Source organism: Cnephaeus nilssonii (genome assembly GCF_951640355.1).
Source record: "Cnephaeus nilssonii genome assembly, chromosome: 14".
In the NCBI taxonomy this organism is placed as follows: domain Eukaryota; kingdom Metazoa; phylum Chordata; class Mammalia; order Chiroptera; family Vespertilionidae; genus Cnephaeus; species Cnephaeus nilssonii.
In genome coordinates, this window is record NC_137085.1 from 24182930 (window position 1) to 24202063 (window position 19134).

Sequence of the window (19134 nt, forward strand, 5' to 3'; positions counted from 1 at the left end):
AATGCTTCCTTTTTAGCTCTCTTTAGCATCCATTATAACTCCATATATTGTGTCTTATGCTGTAGTTTGTCTATGTTCTTTCATCTAACACAAAATATTCCCTCACCTGACTGTAGACTAGTCCAAAAATCTGTTGCCTTGTTGAATTATATATTTATTGTTGTATTAAATGAAACAAAAAGAATGAAGAGTTTCAGGGAACATTTGTTCTAGAGAAAGTCTTTCTGGTAGAAACATCTATTAGCACAGTTTTTCCCTGTGTTATTTGACTGACAGAATGGCTATCTGGGAATAATCTTACAAAGCATATTCACCCAAAGCAGATTTCAAAAACAGATTCTTTCTCTTGAGAATTAATGGAAATAAATAGTATAATCCATATTTTAAATAGTAAAGCATCTTTTTGTCACCATTAAAAATAGTAAAATGTTAAGAACTAACATTTTATCATAAGCTCCCAACGGCAAATGCTAGGGAGCTCAGTGGGTGTATAAGAAGGAATGCTGAACTAACTGAGGTAGCAAGATTAGCTAAGAACAGGGTGTCCTTATAGAATACAGAACGCTGTAGAACTGGTCATCTTGGGTTGGGGGTAGGTCACCAACTGTTACATTACAATTGCCCAAGGACATTTAAGAAAATTGTGTCTAATATAGGCTGCCTTTTATATTCTAGATAGTTGACCTTTAAGGTAGAAGGAAGGAGGAGGGTAGAGTTCAGATGAACTGGTAAAGCAGTGGTAAGTTTCACAAATCAGAACCAAAGATTGCCAAAATGAAGTCAGGATGCTATGCAGGAGAAATATAAAGCAATGATTTTTAGGGGATTAAAAATACAATCATACAGATAAACCACACATAGCAGTAAAACAAGTTTTTAAGCAGAAGAAACAATCATTCCATTCCCCACTCCACCACAATAGAAAGGTGAACTTATAAGCCTAACCCAGCCCATAAGACAAAGTGAGTAAAACTGGACAAGGTCAACTATCTGTTATAACTAGCAAGTTCTTCATGCAGTGAGACGGGCCAAAATGTAACCACCTTTAATTTGAAATAATAAATTAATTTCTGGCTGCTTAAGTATCTGTAATCACAATATCAGATAACTTTCAATGAATGTAATAGCTCCATTTTTCTTATTGATCGTGACTGTTTAGCATGCTAGCTACACATTTAACACAATTAGAAAAACTGTTAAGAGTTAAGAATGTGAACATTTCATCACCATTTCAGCATTGAGATTCATTTGCTTCAACCAGCTAATTTGAATCAGAAATAAAATGAAAAGCAAAAGGCTGTGCAGGACTGACCAATTTGTGATTCACTACATGTTGCAGTAGCCAAGGCAGGCTGGAATCTTCTTTTTTTTTTTCTGATGTGGTCAGAGGGAAGAAATAACCTTTTTTCTGGCTGCTCTTACAGAGAACCCCAAGGGAGAAGGGACTGGCTTGCTGTGCAAATGAAATTCAAGAGGATGGTTCTATCCTCACCTAACTATTTGCCAGAATAATTTATTTTACACGAAAAGTAATACATGTAGCTTCTCATGGCTCCGGACCATGGCCCCCCACCATGTCTCTTCTGGGAAGCAAGTTCCATGTTTCAAGGCAGGTGGGCTCTTGAAGCATGAGACCATGAAAGAATCTCTGAGTGACATATTTAAGAGATTATATGGGTATTTCTCTGGCATAGAACTAGCACTATTCATTATAGGCAATGCAGAAAACAGAGTAAAGTAGACAGATGGAAACAAACACTGCTGGCCCATCATCCAAAGTCATTTTCTCTTAGCATTGTGAGATAATGGACTGGTGATAAACATTGCAGTATTATTTTTATCCAAGAAGGTCTTCGCCTGGGTCTATGATCTAAGGTATAGACCTGGGCATTCTTAGAACCTTCCAGCCATTGACATCCAGTGTGCTGAGATATAAGACAAGATGAGAAATATCACTTCATAAATTGTGAAGTACATTGAAAAATAAATCTCATACCTCTGCTCTTGGAGTTGAAGTGGCCCAGCTGAAAGGATACGTGAACATCTGAAATGAGCTATCTGCTGATTTTAATAGACTTTCTAGTTCTTCTTTTCCAGCTTCTCACATAAAATGCCTCCTTTAGCCCTATTCTCTAATATATTAAAAAAAAAAAGTGTCAGCTCCTTAGAGAGAATAGGAAGCTAGTGTCATTTTTGTACAAATTATGGCACTGCTTTAGAAAAACAGTCCTAGTGAACGTTCAAGTAAATATTTAAAGTTAAATAGACCCGCTGAGAAGGCAAGAGCAAACTTTAACCAGAAATATTAAAGGAAAGGACATTCGCATAGCTCTAGCAGGGATAAAGCATTTCCCCAAACAATAAAGACCACCTTTATTGATCTTCATAAAGCAGCATGAGGCTGCTTCATAAAACATATGAGTTCATATAATAAAAGCTGGCCTTGAAGAAGGGAGGGATGCCAGAACTCCAAGGCAAGCAAGGCACTGAAAACAGAGTTTGAGGTGAGAGGAAGGAAAACTGAACTACTCCAAACCATTCATTCTTTCTTTAATTCATCCGATCACAGCAACTTCTGTTCCAGGCGCCATGCTAGGTGGCTGGGTATTAAATAGTGAGCAAAACAGACATTGTCCTTGCAACGTGGAGTTTAATGAGAAGGGAAGACATTTATCAGGGGAGCCCATAAACCAGCTAATAAATTAAACCGTGGTAACTTACAAAGTAAGTTAAGGTAAATCACAACAGAATCAGAGAGCCTTACAGGAGACCTGATCTACCAGAGAATCAGAGAAGGGCCCCCCACCCAGATCCCTTCCCCTCGGAAAGCAAATCTAGCTGAGATCTGAAGGATGTAAATGAGCTCACAGGAGTTGGGGGTATTAGAAGATCATCTCAGGGTGACTGTTTAGCATGCTAGCTACACATTTAACACAATGGGATAATATTTCTACATTACTTCTGCATAATTTCAGCATATGCAGAAGCCCCTAGACTGGAGGGCGAGGGGTGCAGTTGTTACCACCCCATCATGAGCTAAGAGATTGGAAAGCCAGGAAAAGGGAACAAATGGATTTTGATCATCAGATGTTCTAGAGAGAAAATTTCTCAAAAGAAGAAAAATCCAAGCAGTGCTATCGTCTGAGGATAGGTGCATTTCCCATGAGCTCCATGTACTTCCAGATCGAAAACATAATGGGGGAAACGTTCCACTCACTTTCGCAACAAGAATCCATACTAGATCAGAAAAGCATCCTCTATATGAATTGCATCAAAGCAATCTTTAACGTAGAAACATAAAAGATGATTTGGATTAAAAAACTGAATGTGCTGATGGTGGCACACATTTTGTCAACATACTAAAAACCATTGAGTTATACACTTTAAATGGGTAAATTGTATGGTATGTGAGTAATATCTCAAGAAAGCTGTTTTAATAATAAGCAAACAAATAAGTTGCCATGTTACCAAATTGGAAGACTGAATATTGAAAGATGTCAAATTTTCTCTTAGTTTAACAGCTCTAAAGCAAATCCAATCAAAATCCCAAAGGACTTTCCTTGTTTGTTGCTTAATCTTCTAAAAATAATATATTAACATTAATATAAAAACAGATTCGAGGGATTTGATATTTAAAACTCAATACTAACAAAACTAACAGAGAAGCTAATACTCATTGACCACTCCCATATGCCAGACACTCTTGTAAATCACATTAATATAATATACGCCCTCCATTAAGTAGTCATGGAAATTAAAATAATCCAAGTGAAGCAACTTATACAAAAAATGCAAAATAACAAAAATAGTTAAAAGTCTAGCCCTGACTGGTTTGGCTTAGTGGATAGAGCATCAGCCTGCAGACTCAAGGGTCCCAGGTTCAATTCCAGTCAAGGGCATGTACCGTGGTTGCAGGCACATCCCCAGTAGGGGGTGTGCAGGAGGCAGCTGATTGATGTTTCTCTCTCATCAATGTTTCTAACTCTCTCTCCCTCTTCCTTCCTCTCTGTAAAAAATCAATAAAATATATTAAAAAATAAAAGTCTTGTCAGAGCCCTGACTGGTTTGGCTCAGTAGATAGAGAATCGGCCTGCAGACAGGGGGTTCAGGTTCGATTCCAGTCAGGGGCACATGCCAGAGTTGTGGGTTCGACCCCCAGTGGGGGGTGTGCAGGAGGCAGCTGATCCCTGGTTCTCTCTCATTATTGATGTTTCTATCTCTCTCTCCCTCTCCCTTCCTCTATGAAATCAATAATGTGTGTGTGTGTGTGTGTGTGTGTGTGTGTGTCTTGTCAGATTTTAATACCAATATTAATTATATTTATCCTGAACAATTAGTTCTCGCTCTTTCATTCTCTTCCTTATTGTCAATGTGAACTTGGTAAATGGCAAGATTCTCTTTGTAGGCTAACATCTGGAGAGCTTGGAGGCAAATTTCTTGCCTACTAAGAGCAGAGTTATTGTCATTGGTGTATGCATTTAAGCATGATTCCTGGCTTCGTGTTGTTTCCTTTTCTACTTCATCCTATTTTAATTTATGCTATTCTGCATTTTGTGACCTTTAAGCTGCTTTAAATCCTTTCAGGAAGAGAGCAAGATATACATTAAGTAGTGTTCAAATCAAATAATAAATAAAGAATATTAACAGCAATCCAGAAAAAGAAATAAAATTGACTGAGAAATATAAAAATGTTAAATCTTACTTGTAATCAAAGAAATTCTAACTGAAACAGTAATGAAATGATATTAATTTTTTTCCCTTTTTTATTTTTTATTTTTGTTAATCCTCACTTCAAGATATTTTTCCATTGATTTTTAGAGAGAGTGGAGGGGAGAGGGTGAGAGAGAGAAACATCAATGTGAGAGAGACACATTGATTGGTTGCCTCCCACACGATGATCTCCGAGATACATGCTCTTGGCTGGAATCGAAACCAGGACCCTTCAGTCCATGGGCCAACGCTCTATCCACTGACCCAAACCAGCTGGGGCTGAAATGTTATTTAGACCTCTCAGATTAGGAATCTTTAAGTGCTGGCTCTCAGTCTTGGTGGAAGCACATAAGACTGGCACCAGCATACACTGCTGTTGGGAGGGTAAGTTTGCACGATAATTTCATAAATCAATTTGGCAATTTGTATCAAGAGCCTTAAAAGGGGTCATGTCCTTTCAGCCTTGACTTTCACTTCTAGGAATCTGTCCAAAGGAAATAATATATGAACAACGATTTATTGCAAAGATTCACTACTGTCTTACTCAAAATAGCAAAAACTTGAAAGCCAGGTAAATGTCCAACAGTAGCACAATTAATACATTGTAATATTCCTCCTATGTGTTATAAAAATGTAGCCAGTAGAGATGATTTTGAAGAGTTTTTAAATGTCAAAAAATCAAAATACCATGTTAAATATAAAGTTAGGATATAAAAGCATATCTATATTTCCAGTTTTGCAATATGCATATGCATGTGCTATACTAGTAAAGAGAAGTGACTAGAAGGAAATATAGCACAATGTTAACAGCAGCAACATCCAAGCACTGTAATTATAGGAAATATTTATTATTTCTACTCCATGCTTTCTGCAATGGGCCATATATCATTTATGTAATGAGAAAGTACATGATAAGCCAAGTAAGAATGAGAATATTTGAGACATAAGACAATAGTCCCAAAAGCAGTATTTGCTCCACATGTACTGCCGTTGTCCGCAGACTTTCAGCTCCAGGAAAATGAGTTCCTCAATGAAGAGCACTCCCACAGTAAAATGTTTTCATCTTAAAGATGCTGTGCTTTCCACAGTTACTTTCTGAAGCAAATTTTTATTCCCACCCAGTTTATTTCTTTCACAGGACTTAGCACAATCTGAAATTGTCATGGCATCTCTTTGTTTACTAGGTAATCGTCCCCCTGTGTTTTGCTCATCACTAGATCTACACAGTGTTGGGTGAAAAGTAAATATTCTGTAATAAATGGATAAAAAATTGCAGCATCGTTGGAATAGGGGTAGAACCTTCTGCAGGGATTACTTTGAAATCAATGCTTTGGATAAGACCTTTCATAACCATTCTCATACTAGATGCTATTGAACGAATAGAAGGAAAACTCCAATAAGGGGTGCTGTACTATGATACAAAGGACAAAGTCTCTGTGTTGGACAGATCTACGTTTAATGTATGCCTCAATCAGAGGTTAGTTGCATGAAATTTAGCAAACTACTTGCCATGGCCCCTGTGTCTTAATTTGACAGTATTCCAGTAGGTAATGGATGTTAAAGATCTAACTAACGTTCTGATTCCATTCACCACTCAATTATAAACTTCACAAAGGTGGAGACCAGATCTATCTTATGCATCTGTATCCCTAGAGTCTAAGCATGTAGCAACCACTCATTTAGATAAGTGTTGGGTAAATAATGGACTTGGCCATGAGGCCAAGCAGAGGTGTCCAGTAGGATAGAGGTAGGGGAGGAGCACCGCTCATTTGAAATTGGAGCGTGTACCCAGGTGAGTTCCAAATTACATCCAAGACTGACCAGGAGTGCTTGAGCCTTGAGATTTGATGTAATCAGATTATCAAAGCAAAGAAAACCTAAGACCATGATGCCCATCTCTGAGCCAAGGGTCAGAGGTACAGTGTCCTTGAATAGGAGTGTGACCCAGATGACACTGCCCCAGCCTGGGTGGGTGGTGCTTGGTCCCCAGTGGCAGATTACGTAGATAGGTCAGAACCGTTTAGTGATTCAGAAAGGATGAGACACACAGTACGCGACACTTACTAGGAGTTGAAAAATGTGTATTTCCCTTCCCTTCCTGAATGTTCTTCAAGGAACTTCAGGAAAACCATCAGGACTTAGCTAATTCAGGTTGATAAATGGAAAACTGAACAAATGAGCATGTGATCTGTTTATTTCCTCATCTACATGCAAAATAATTTTGAGATGGTTCTTCATAGAAATTTTAAAATAACTGCAGCTTTATTACTTTCAAATAGATACACTAATTCATACTAACTGTGGCAAAGCATTTTCAATTAGACACCCTGCTGTATTTGCTTTAATGAATGTCTAAGTTCACTTCCTTCATTTGAATACAAACAGAGAATATGCCAAATTTTTGCAAAACTTTCTCATAAAATAGGGGGAAATAGACTTATAATTTTGTCTACATTATTAACCTGCTTAGCGAGCACTCTCTTATACACATACTTTCTATATCAATGAATATGTCATATATATCTTTAAATAGTCACATATATCATATCCTATCTAATAAAGAGGGAATATGCTAATAGACTCTCACACCGTCGCAAAAGATGGCGGTGCCCACAGCCAATAAGGAGGGAATATGCTAATTGACTGCCCCGCCCTCAAAGATGGCGGCGCCCACAGCTACAAGATGGCAGCGCCCAGTCCCCTCAGCCCAGCCGGGGCGGCAGGCGCGCAGCAAGGCTGGGCCCGGACCCAGCCACTTTGTGCGCCTGCCTCCAGAGTCCCCCATTCCTCTCAACCCCCAGCCGCCCATGGCCGGCCCGAGGCGCAGGCAAGCCTCAGATGGCGGCTGCCCAGCTGCCCAGGGCCGCCTGAGGCTCAGGTAACCAGGGCCAGCTGAGGCTTGTGCTGCTGGCAGTGGCAGCAGCAGGGTCGCCTCCCGCCCCTGAGGGCTCCCGGACTGTGAGAGGGGGCAGGCCGGGCTGAGGGACCGCCCCCCTCCAGTGCATGAATTTTTATGCACTGGGCCTCTAGTGTAATTATAAACAATTATCCATATACATGTCTATGGACTGTATGTTTACATACATTTATATTATTTTAGAAGTTAATGCAGGTTAATGGGCTCACACATTTATAATTTGGGAAAACTAAGTTACTCCAGTCCACTCTTGTACAAGTGAGTGGTGCCCCCACCCTCTACCTCTATCATTCCGGACTCATCTTGGTCACCTCTGCTTGGCCTCACACCCATTCAAACCATGCAAAACCATCATTACACAATATGCTATGGAGCAAATAGAAAGAGAGCCCCAGTAGGGGGTGATGTACTGTAATACAAAGGACAAAAAAGTACTGGTGTTGGACAGATAGAAATATGATGCAGTTTAGGTTCGATGATTTGCCCCATCACGAATCTCATTTTAATGCTCAATAAATATCTACGTGTGTCTGAAGAAGTTGAAGACAACCCCCAAAGGGGCTCTTTTTATGTCTAAAATACATATTTTAGCTCCACACACAGTATGATTTAAGGTGAATGTTGGATTTTTATGATTGAGCCTCAACTTCACACTTTGATCCTTAATCAGATCAGGAGCTAGCATGATCTAACCAACAGCGTATCCATTGGCAAGTCAGGAAACTGAACTCTGAGTTCAGCTCTTATTATTAACTCAGTCTGGGAAATTTGGCCATTAAGGGCTCAGTTCTCCTGATTGGTTCTGCATCCAAGCCTGCTCTAGCCAGTTACATAGATAGATAGATAGATAGATAGATAGATAGATAGATAGATAGATAGATAGATAGAATTATTTATAACTTAATTTCAGGAAGACATTTTGTCAGAATCCCATTAATATTTTTAAAACTTAAGAAATGCACTTACCTTGGCATTTTATCAGGAAGCTGATGCCTAAAAAATGCCAAATGCCCCAAAATTTTAACAATGCTAACCCAAACACAACCTATCAATGTTTCCTTAAATTATATTTGAACTAGCCTGGCCAGCGGGCTCAGTGGTTGAGCATTGACCTGTGAACCAGGAGGTTAGGGTTTGATTCCCAGTCAGGGCACATGCACGGGTTGCAGGCTCGATAACCCAGTGTGGGGCATACAGAAGGCAGCCGATCAATGATTCTCTTTTATCATTGATGTTTCTGTCTCTCTCTCCCTTCCTCTCAGGAATAAATAAAAATATTTTTAAATTATATTTGAGCTAGAGATTTTTTCCCCCACACAAGATCTGAAGACATAGAATTAATGGAGGTGAATCTATTGACAAATAAGAATGTAAATGAATGTAGAATATAAATATGGACATCTCCTAGAGTTTATGTGTTCAAAATGATGATCAATCAACATCCTGAAGGTCCTGCATCAACTTCATAACTTCACAATAAAAAAAATAGATATAATTTCAGTAACAGGAACTGGAAATATCAATGTCAATAAATAATAATAATAGCACTTATTGGATACTTTCTATATTTGAGGACTATGCTAACTGCTTCATATGGATTTTTCTCATGTAAACCTTACTGCATTCATACACATAAGGAAATAGGGCTTAAAGAATTTATGTAACTTATCCAAGGCCATATAGCTAATCAATGGTAGAGACAGGTTACAAACTCAACAATATCTGACTGTAAATTATTTTCTATTCAATGTTTTATTTGCACATACAGTAAGAATGTCCTCCACAGCCTCATTTATGCCAACCAGCCCTTTCTTGACCCTTGAACTTAGTCTGAGAAAGCTGCTCACACACAAAGCTGATTCAAGGGCAGAGACTGCTGCTGAGGCTGTGACATTTGTACACACACAGTATATGCCTGAGGATGGCATGAAGAAGTGAGACTCGGAGTGTTCCAGCAAGAATATGCCCTTCCAGGTACTTCAAAAACTAAGAAAAAGGAGCAATTTTATCTTCATAGTGTCACAAGCCATTAGTAAAGCACTCCATTACTTCCCAAACCCTTCCAGTCCAGCACCCCAGTTTTTCCTCTACATCTGTTGGCAGAAAGCACATTTCACAGGAGAGGAGACTGAGGCTCAGAGAAGTTAAGTGACTTTGCCAAAGTTCAAGCTTTCTAATTTCAGATCCATCACAATTTCGATGCAAAGTGCTCCCTCATGTTAAACTATACTGAAGAAATGTCTGGGCATTCAAGGGTAGGAATGCTCATGGCTCCCAAAGCTTTGCTCAGCACTTCAGGAAGGTAACCTGAGAAAAAAATTATCAGAACAAATAAGAAATTCATAATGTGTTTAATTATTGGTATGCACACCTGGAACTTGGGAATTACCTTAGGTTTTTAGATGGTTTAACCTTCCAGGGAGCTGAATATTTTGCAGGTCAAATATAAATTGAAGCAGCTAGTATCCTGAGAGGCAAACTCAAGTCCAAAAATACAGAATATATTTTACCTTGTGTCATATGCCACATGACTAATAGGCAGCAAGGGCTTTCAGGGTTATAATTTTAGCCTGAGGTTCTGATAACTACATGAAATCCTTGAGTGGTTTATGATATCATAAGGTGAAATTATAGCTCCCCGTGGGCAAAAGTTGTTGAAATGCTTTCAACCATTGAGTGCCGTTACTATCCTGTCCTTTATGTCAATTATAGGAAAAACTATATTAAATGCCTAGTCATTTTGATAAATGACTTTAAATATACAAATTATGTTTTTAATGAAAATGGCAGACGGGCAATTCACTTACCCACCTATGCTATAAATATTTGTAAGTCGCCATATACCTACCACTAAGATAAGGGCTGCTGTTACAACAACAGACAAGTCAGATCCCTAACCCTGCCCTCAGAGAAGTTTCATTTTAGTGGGTAATTAGACATTACATGACCGTAACTTTGTGATAAGGGTTTTGATGATGAACTTTACCAATGTGCTAACAGGAAGCTGACCAGCTTGGGGGTGGGAGGCACAATCAGAGAAGACCTCCTTGAAGAAGTAGTCCTAGAGCTAAACTCTGAAGGGTGAATCAGAACTATGAAGGAGAAGAGGAGGCAAAAGCTCATTCTTACCAAACAGATAATGAGAGTGAGAGAGAAAAAAGAGACCTTGAAAGCAGAACACAGAGATCTAACCTCCCTCAAATGATGGAACTGCTATATGGATATGCTAGAGGGAAAACCAGGGATCAAAAAATATTGTAACCTAAGCATTAACAAGAAATATATATGCACATATGTATATACACACATTATGTACACATACATATATGTATATTTCATATGTATATATGATATTTCTCATGTGTATAACATGCATATAGTATATATAGCATAGCATATATATATAATAATATATTGTATATAATATATGCATATAATGTATGTGTATATAGCACAATATATAATCTATATATACAGGCAGTCCTCGGGTTACATTGGACTTCATGTACGTCATTTCGTGGTTACATCGCCATCTCCCATTTACAGTATTTATTTATTTATTTTTAATTTCTTTATTGATTAAGGTGTCACATATTTGTCCTCATCCCCCCATTCCCATCCCACACCCCTCCCCACGGGTGCCCCCACCCCCCTGTTGTCCTTAACCATTGGTTAGGCTCGTATGCATGCACACAAGTCCTTTGGTTGATCTCTCCCCCCTACCCCCACCCTCCCCAACCCTCCCTCTGAGGCCCGACAGTCCGATCGATGCCTCCTTGTTTCTGGGTCTGTTCTTGTTCATCAGTTTATGTTGTTCATCATTTCCCCTAGATGAGTGAGATCATGTGTTACTAGAAATATACTTATAAGAACCAAATGTGAGACGAGCAATAATAGTTATGCTGACAGGCAAATGAATCAGTCTGTAGTGAGTTTCTTTCTGGACCAACAGTTCTTTTGAGACCCAATTTCAATGTCCACCAGTTCCTTATGTGTACATGTCGGCACTAACTATTCAGTTCTGGATGGTGGACAAATGGTGGTAATGCAGGTCTGACTCCCTCTGGTTTGGTCTCGCCTGGACCCAGGGGCGCGGCCTCACCTGGACCTGGGATCCAGCCTCACCCGGACCCAGGGGCACACGGCCTCACCCGGACCCGGGCTCCAGCCTCACCCGGACCCAGGGGCACGCGGTTTCACCCGGACCCGGGGGCGTGCGGCCTCACCCGGGCCCGGGACCCAGCCTCACCTGGACCCAGGGGCGCGTGGCCTCTCCCGGACCCAGGGGCACGGCCTCACCCAGACCCAGGGGTGCGTGGCCTCACCCGGACCCAGGGGCGCGCGGCCAAGCCCGGACCCGGGACCCAGCCTCACCCGGACCCAGGGGTGTGCGGCCTCACCCGGACCCAGGGGAGCGTGGCCTCTCCCGGACCCAGGGGTTCTCAGCCTCACCCTGGCCCGGGGCCCAGCCTCGCCCAGACCCAGGGGCGCGCGGCCTCACCCGGACCCGGGACCCAGTGGGGCTTCGTCTTCTTGATCCCAATTCCTGTCGGTCAATTCCCTCTCAGCAATTCCTTCGGCCATTTTCTCAAAGCTCCGGGGTGGCTGCCACGAAACTCGCTGGGCGGCGGGCTCCGCGAAGCTCCGGTGCGCGGCGGTGGGCTGGTTCGAGGTAGCTGCGACAGCGCTCGGGTCTGCAGTGGCGGCCGGTCGCCAGGCATGCGCACCTGGCCGCTTCCGGGGCGCAGAGATTCTCGAATGACTCGGAGGTCAGCAAGCGCAGAGTCTTCCACCCCATGACCCCCAGGGGCTCGTCTGTCCATGCTCGGCAGCGAGCGGAGCTGTCCTCTCAGCCGGAGACTGCCGGGGGAACTGCGCTGAGCATGTTCCAGGCCGCCATTGTGTCGCCAGAGTCGTAGTTCTTAAAGTGTGATCTTTGGCTCACTGGCATCAGCATCATCCCGTGTCCCCCTCTCTTTTATTCTAGTTGTAGAGCATCCACTCATCCAGCCCTCCAGTGGTTCTGGATGGTGTCTGCTCTGTTTTCCAGTTGTAGTTTCAAAATTGTTGTGGTAGGCAACAATCAGGTGTCTGCCCTATGCCGCCATCTTGGTCCTCCAGAAGATTCTTAAGTAACCTTGTAAATGTGGTTCTGAACACTGTGTCGTCCATTAGTTTACTTTCCTCCATCCCTTCTATTCGTGACCTGCTTCGGTGTCTCCACATTTTGGCTGCCTCCCTATGTTGATGGAGTGGCTTTGTGTGGTCAGTAACCTATAGGGGCCAGTAGCTCAGCTTCCCCAATCTCCCTAGGTGGTCGCTCTTGGTACCCCCCTTTGTAGGCTGAGTGCAAAGTCTTGGTGTTGTTAAGCCTTGATTGCTGTTGGTACACTGGGAGGATTTGACCTCCAGTCCAATTGGCTGTGAGGATCAGCTGTGTCTACGCCAGGAGACAGCCTTATTCAACTAGACTTGCAAAATTGTAAAAGCCTCTGTGCTCAGCTTGGATGGGGCGGAGTTTCAGGGTGGATCCTACAACCTTGGCTTCCCATCAGCCCCGCCCTATGAGGTTCCTGGGTCTCAGTGTCCCTCTGTACTCCCTGCAAACACCTCTGAGAGAAAGGTGCCCTGGAGTTTCGCCCGCTGCCAAACAGTCTAGTCTCTCCCCCAATGAATCTGGATTCCCAGATTCTCGCCTGGAACTGGGTTTCAGTGTAGTCGGAACTGGGGCTCAGCGCAGTCTGGAGATTTTGTCTCCTTCCCACTAGGGCAATTCAGCGGCACAGTCAACAGCCCATCCTCTGTGCGCATTCCCGTGCGCGCCTCTGGTGCTCTGCCTTTCACCGCTCCTCTGCGTTTCCGCCTTACAGCCCAGATTCCCCCAGTATGAGCCTGGGTCCCCAGGGTCTCGCCTGGGAACTGGGGTTCAGTGCAGTCGGAACTGGGGTTCAGCACAGTCCAGAGCTTTTGCCTCCTTCCCGCTAGGGCATTTCAGCGGCACAGGCAACAGTCCGTCCTCTGCGAGCATTCACGTGCGCGCCTCCGGAGCTCTGCCTTTCGCCGTTCCTCTGCGTTTCCGCCTTACAGCCCAGATTCCCCCAGTATGAGCCTGGCTTCCCAGGGTCTTGCCCGGAACTGGGGTTCAGTGCAGTCGGAGCTGGGGTTCAGTGCAATCTGGAGCTATTATCTCCTTCCCGCTAGAAAACGCTGGTCAGGCACTCAGTCGCCCCGTCCTCTCTAGCTCCGTCCTCCCCGCACGCGTGCACGCCCGTGTCTCCGCCCGTGTCTCCATACCTCAGGCTTTTACGGCTCCTCTGATTTTCCTTGTGGTTTTCTCTTTTCTTCTATTTGTGGGTGTTTCAGTCAGCCAGCTTTCCTGTGGTTCTGGATGATGTCCGTTTTGACTTTTAGTTGTATTTTTGAAATTGTTGTGCCAGGCTGCAGGTTAGGTGTTTACCTATGCCGCCATCTTGGTTTCTCTACAGTATTTATTAAAAAAAAAAGTTCTGTCATTTTGACGTATGTACATATGTGCTTTATGTTTTTTGTTATTTATTTACCACAAGTAATGGTCAGGAATTGTTACCTTTCTTCTAAATTGTTTTTACTGTTTCACTTCATTACTGCTGTGTATGTGCTCTATGTGAGTGACATAGGTGCTTATGTAGGTGGGTTCCGACTTACAGCAAAAATGGTGTTATGTCGCACCATAGGAACGGATCTCCGACATAACCCAAGGACCTACTGTATAAAAGCCTACGCAACCAAACAACCAGTCGCTATGATGCACACTGATCACAAGAGGCAGATGCTCAATGCAGGAGCTGCCCCTGGTGGTCAGTGCACTCCCACAGCCAACCTCCCTTGGCCAGCCAACCTCCCGTGGCCCCTCCCTCTGGCTGGCCTGATCACCTCGATCGCTGGCCAGGCTGAGTGACCCCACCCATGCATGAATTTATGCACCGGACCTCTAGTACATGTGTATTTTATGTGCATGTATGGATGTATATATGTACATGTGTGTGTACCAGACCAGAATTCTAAATGAGAAAACACCAAGCCATTTTCTATAAAATGCCTCATCTCCAGGCACACACACAAAAAAAAGGTTCAAAGACTATAGAGATAATATTTAAGGAATACCTAATAAGGATGATGAAATCAGATAAGATCATAAAATATTATGTTGAATGAAACTACAGGTACAAGATTCTAAAAGAGACTAATAAGTTAAGTACATTAAATAAAACATTTACCTAATGATGATATCATTCATTCTGGGGGAGACTATAAAGGTTGCCATCAAATGGAAAAGCCCAGAAAAAGTAACTGATCACACAAGTCATCTCTCAACAATATTTCAATATAATTTGAAACAATTAAATTATATTGTTATTTTCAGTGATAATACAATTTTCATTGTATCACACTTTGGAATAGACATATTTCCTCACCTTAGTCACTAGGTACACTGACAGTAGAGTTTTAATAGAGCTAAATATAAATAAAATGATCTAAAGTCATACACATAAAATAAAAAAATAGATACAAGATTATGTTTCAGAATTTCAAAGTACATCAATAATAGGTGGAAAGGGAAAGTCAATTAGAGACTTATAGAACAAAATACTTACTTAAAAATGTGCCCCACATTCTAAATGAAGATCCTCAGATAGAGACAGAATTGCTTTTTTTATTTTCTGATATTTATTAGTAATTTTGTTCCCCAAAAGTAGGTTTCACTTTAAAAATGACATTTTTAGAAAGTCTCAATAATGTGCCAGTTATAAGAGACACACTTAAAACGGATCTAAGCTAAAAGAAATTTAAAAGCTTGAATAATATAGTTCAGAAATATAGAAATTATTTTAAAATGTATTTTGACACTCTAGAGTTTATCATAAATTCAAAAATTATAAAAGTTACTCAAATAATTATTTCCTCTCTGAAAAGCTGTGTGCAAATGAAACTCAAAATAATGAAATATTTTTTAACATTTTTGCATTAAGTGATATAATATAGTCACATAAAGAAAGAATCTAGCCTTTGGGAATTATAAATATAAAATCTTGCTCAGATGTCATTCCTGGGACAAGTGGCATGTAATGACTGAAGTTTTAATAGCCATTCCTACTTGGAATTTTTATGCATTAATAATAGTTGAAGTAAAAATGAACAACATTTTCCAAATACAATAACTCACAAATAAATGGAGACATTTGTGCACATTTTTTTTTAAATCACCTTGGGCTGAGTCAAACCATGGAAAAATTTAGCTTAAAGAAAAACTCTTCTTTCCCCCAAATATCACAAGGATGTGAAAACAGGATTATAATGGAAGTTGTCTTGCAACATTAGCTGCAATGTTCATTCCCCTAAAAGGCATAATTCATGGCTGTTCTACAGCCTTTCTTTCAACAGTTATGCATATTAGAGAAAAGTTTGAATAGATAAAAAACTAAATGCTGATAGAAAACCATGCCTCATAAAAAAACAAGTTGACTTGACTAGTTTGCACGGAAGGAAAATAGAGAAGTGCCCCCTTCAGCCACATGAAGATACAGTGAGAAGTCAGGCACCGGGAATGTGGCCCTCACTTCACCATGCTGGCACTCTGATCTCAAACTTTCACCCTCCAGACCGTGAGAAGTACATTTCTGTGGTTTATTCTTTAAGAAAGGAAATATAAAAGCTAACTAGCCTGCCCAGGTCCCAGGTATCCCTGGTCCAAGGGGTGGGGGAAAGCATGAAAACTCCAATCACAGGGCACTGCCCAGGGTTTACTGCCTGGGATCCTTTGTCAGCCCATTGGCTGTCAGTTCCATCACTAGGGGACAGCGCCTTCCATGCGAGGAGGATGTGAGAACCTCCAGCTCCCTGGCTCTCCAGGGAATCCAATGCAGAAGTTGCTCTCCTAAATAGACAAACTGCTACGTAGAATACTCAAAACCACTCCTCTTGCCTTCTTTTCTTCTTCTCCCTGTCTTCTTCTGAGGTTCATGGATGACAGGGAAAGCATCTCGATCATCTTTGTATTTTCAGAACCTCGGACAGAGTCTGGCACTTGATCAACATGAGTTGGGGGAAAGAAGAAAGATCTCTAAGTCTTGTTTCACATCAGAAAACTTGTGTTTGGTCTTGTCTCTGCTACAGGACTGGGCTTGGTGATCCTGGACGAGGCACTGGAACTTTATGCATCAAATTCTCGCCTAAGAAACAGAAATGAAAAAAAAATACCCACTTATAGCCCTGCCCTTAGGCAATTATGAGATAATGTGTATACATTACCTGAGCACAGTGATTGGCCAGTATCAATGTTCTGTGATTATTTGTTCAATCTATTGTAGAATTGTAGATGGCCATAATCCCAGCGTTACAGATGACAGGATGAATGAAGAAGGACAGATAATACCTAATATAAGGGCCGAGGATCCGCTCTAGTTATTTTGCTCATACTTCTAACAATAGGCCACGACCAAATGCATCCTTGGCTTCTCCAGGAAGAATTACAGCCAACGATAACGGCATTCAGGATTTATGCTTTGACATACATCTTGAAAATGAAGCCTGTGACCATTTTTAAATGGGAATTCTCAGAAGAAGCCCAGAAGTATTACGAGGGAATATGAAATTCATTTGTATAATTTACAGACTTACACTAACCCTCCAGGCAAGTGGCATTAATTTTAAAATCTGGAAGGAAAACAACACACACACACACACACACACACACACGCGCACACACACACACACACACACACACTCACACACACACACACACACTCACACACTCTGAACTTATTGTGCCCCTCATTATCAGAATAATAAATCAGCCGGCAAGTTATTCTCTGTACCTAGAGTCTGCAGAAGGATATGAAGAACAATGAACACAATTTCATCCTCAGAAAATGTATGATTAAGATGAAAACACTGCGGTAAAACCAAGAAAGGAAGTGTGTTCACTGTTAAGTACCCAGTTAGGATCCTGAACTCCCTGTCAAAGCAGCCTCCTCACCTGACTTTCTATCTCCTCATCCCATTTTTTTTTCTTTCTTTTTTTCTCATTCTCCCCCCTTCTTTAATTTATCACTATCGGTAACTATCTGGTTTGCCTTTTGTTAGTTGTTTTTCTTCACAGGGGTAGAGACCTTTTCTATGTTTTTCATAGGGATTATTAAGTAATACAGAGGATATATAATATATATGTGCTGAATTTATGGGTTCTTTGTTCTTAAACCTATTACCTGACCCAGAGATCCTAACACGTAGGTGGCAGACAAGACCAAATCAGAGACATGCTTGAAATCTTTCAGCAAGAAATCATTCATTTCTTCTTCCATGATCTTCTTTCTATAAATTAATATAGTTCCAAAAATATTAATGAGGCACTTTGATGGTTTCTAAAAGAGTTCAAAGAAACTCATATTCCCTTTAGAAATACATTCAATAAACAGTTACCTGCACCACACTGTGATTAGTGAAATAATGAAAATGTGGCCTGGCCTGCATGGCTCAATGGTTGAGCATCGACTATGAACCAGGAGGTCACAGTTCGATTCCCGGTCAGGGCACATGCCCGAGTTGCGGGCTCAATCCCCAATGGGGCTGTGCAAGAGGCAGCTGATCAAGGATTCTCTATCATCATTGATGTTTCTATCTCTCTCTCCCTCTCCCTTCCTCTCTGAAATCAATAAAAATATATTTAAAAAAAAATAAAAATGTGTACAAGGGAGAGGTGGCACCCATAAGTATAGTTATCTCTTTCTGGGGAAAATCAGTGAAGGCTTCCAAAAGGAGATAGGACAGTATCAACCTGGATTTTAAAGGAGGAATAAGAAAGACCAACAGAAATGGGAACCTCAGGCAAAGGTAATAAATACCCTGTGAAAATTGGGTCAGATGGCATGAGCACTAGGCTCAGAGACAGAAGGTCTTCATTAAATTTCTGGGCTTTCATTTATAGTTGTTACCACTATATATGTTACATGTTAGTACAGTAATATCACTTAACCAACAGCCACAAAACATTGGTGGCATACAACGAAAAGCATTTATGTAGCTCAAATGCTTGTCAGGTTTAGTTGACCTAAACTGGTTGTTGGCTTCAATACTTGCTGGGCTGACGTGGCTCTTCTCCACCTGGCTCATCTTCCAGCAGGCTAATCCTTCCATGGTGATAGGACAAGTAGAAATGTGCAAGCTCTTTTCCAAAACTGCTTACATCTTGTCGGCTAGCATTCGAGTAACAAAAGGAAGTCACCTGGCCAGGACCAGAGTTAAGAGGGAGGGCACTCAAGGTCACATGGCAAAGGGTGGGAATCAAAAAGGGAAGAATTGGACCCATTAACCCAATCAATCAACTGCACCCACTTAATCTCTCTAGAGTTTGGCTTCCTACTCTATAAGTGGAAAACACAATCCCTCCATCTTTTTATTTTTTAATTACACTGGACATTCAATATTATTTTATATTAGTTTCTGGTGTATAGCATAGTTGTTAGGCATTT

At 41.4% G+C, this 19134-nt stretch overlaps 1 protein-coding gene across 1 annotated transcript in view; it reads left to right on the forward strand.

Annotated features, from left to right (window-relative positions):
- GRIN3A (glutamate ionotropic receptor NMDA type subunit 3A) overlaps positions 1–19134 on the forward strand; it is a 145983-nt gene that overhangs the window by 68365 nt on the left and 58484 nt on the right. The gene's annotated exons all lie outside the window — the stretch shown is intronic.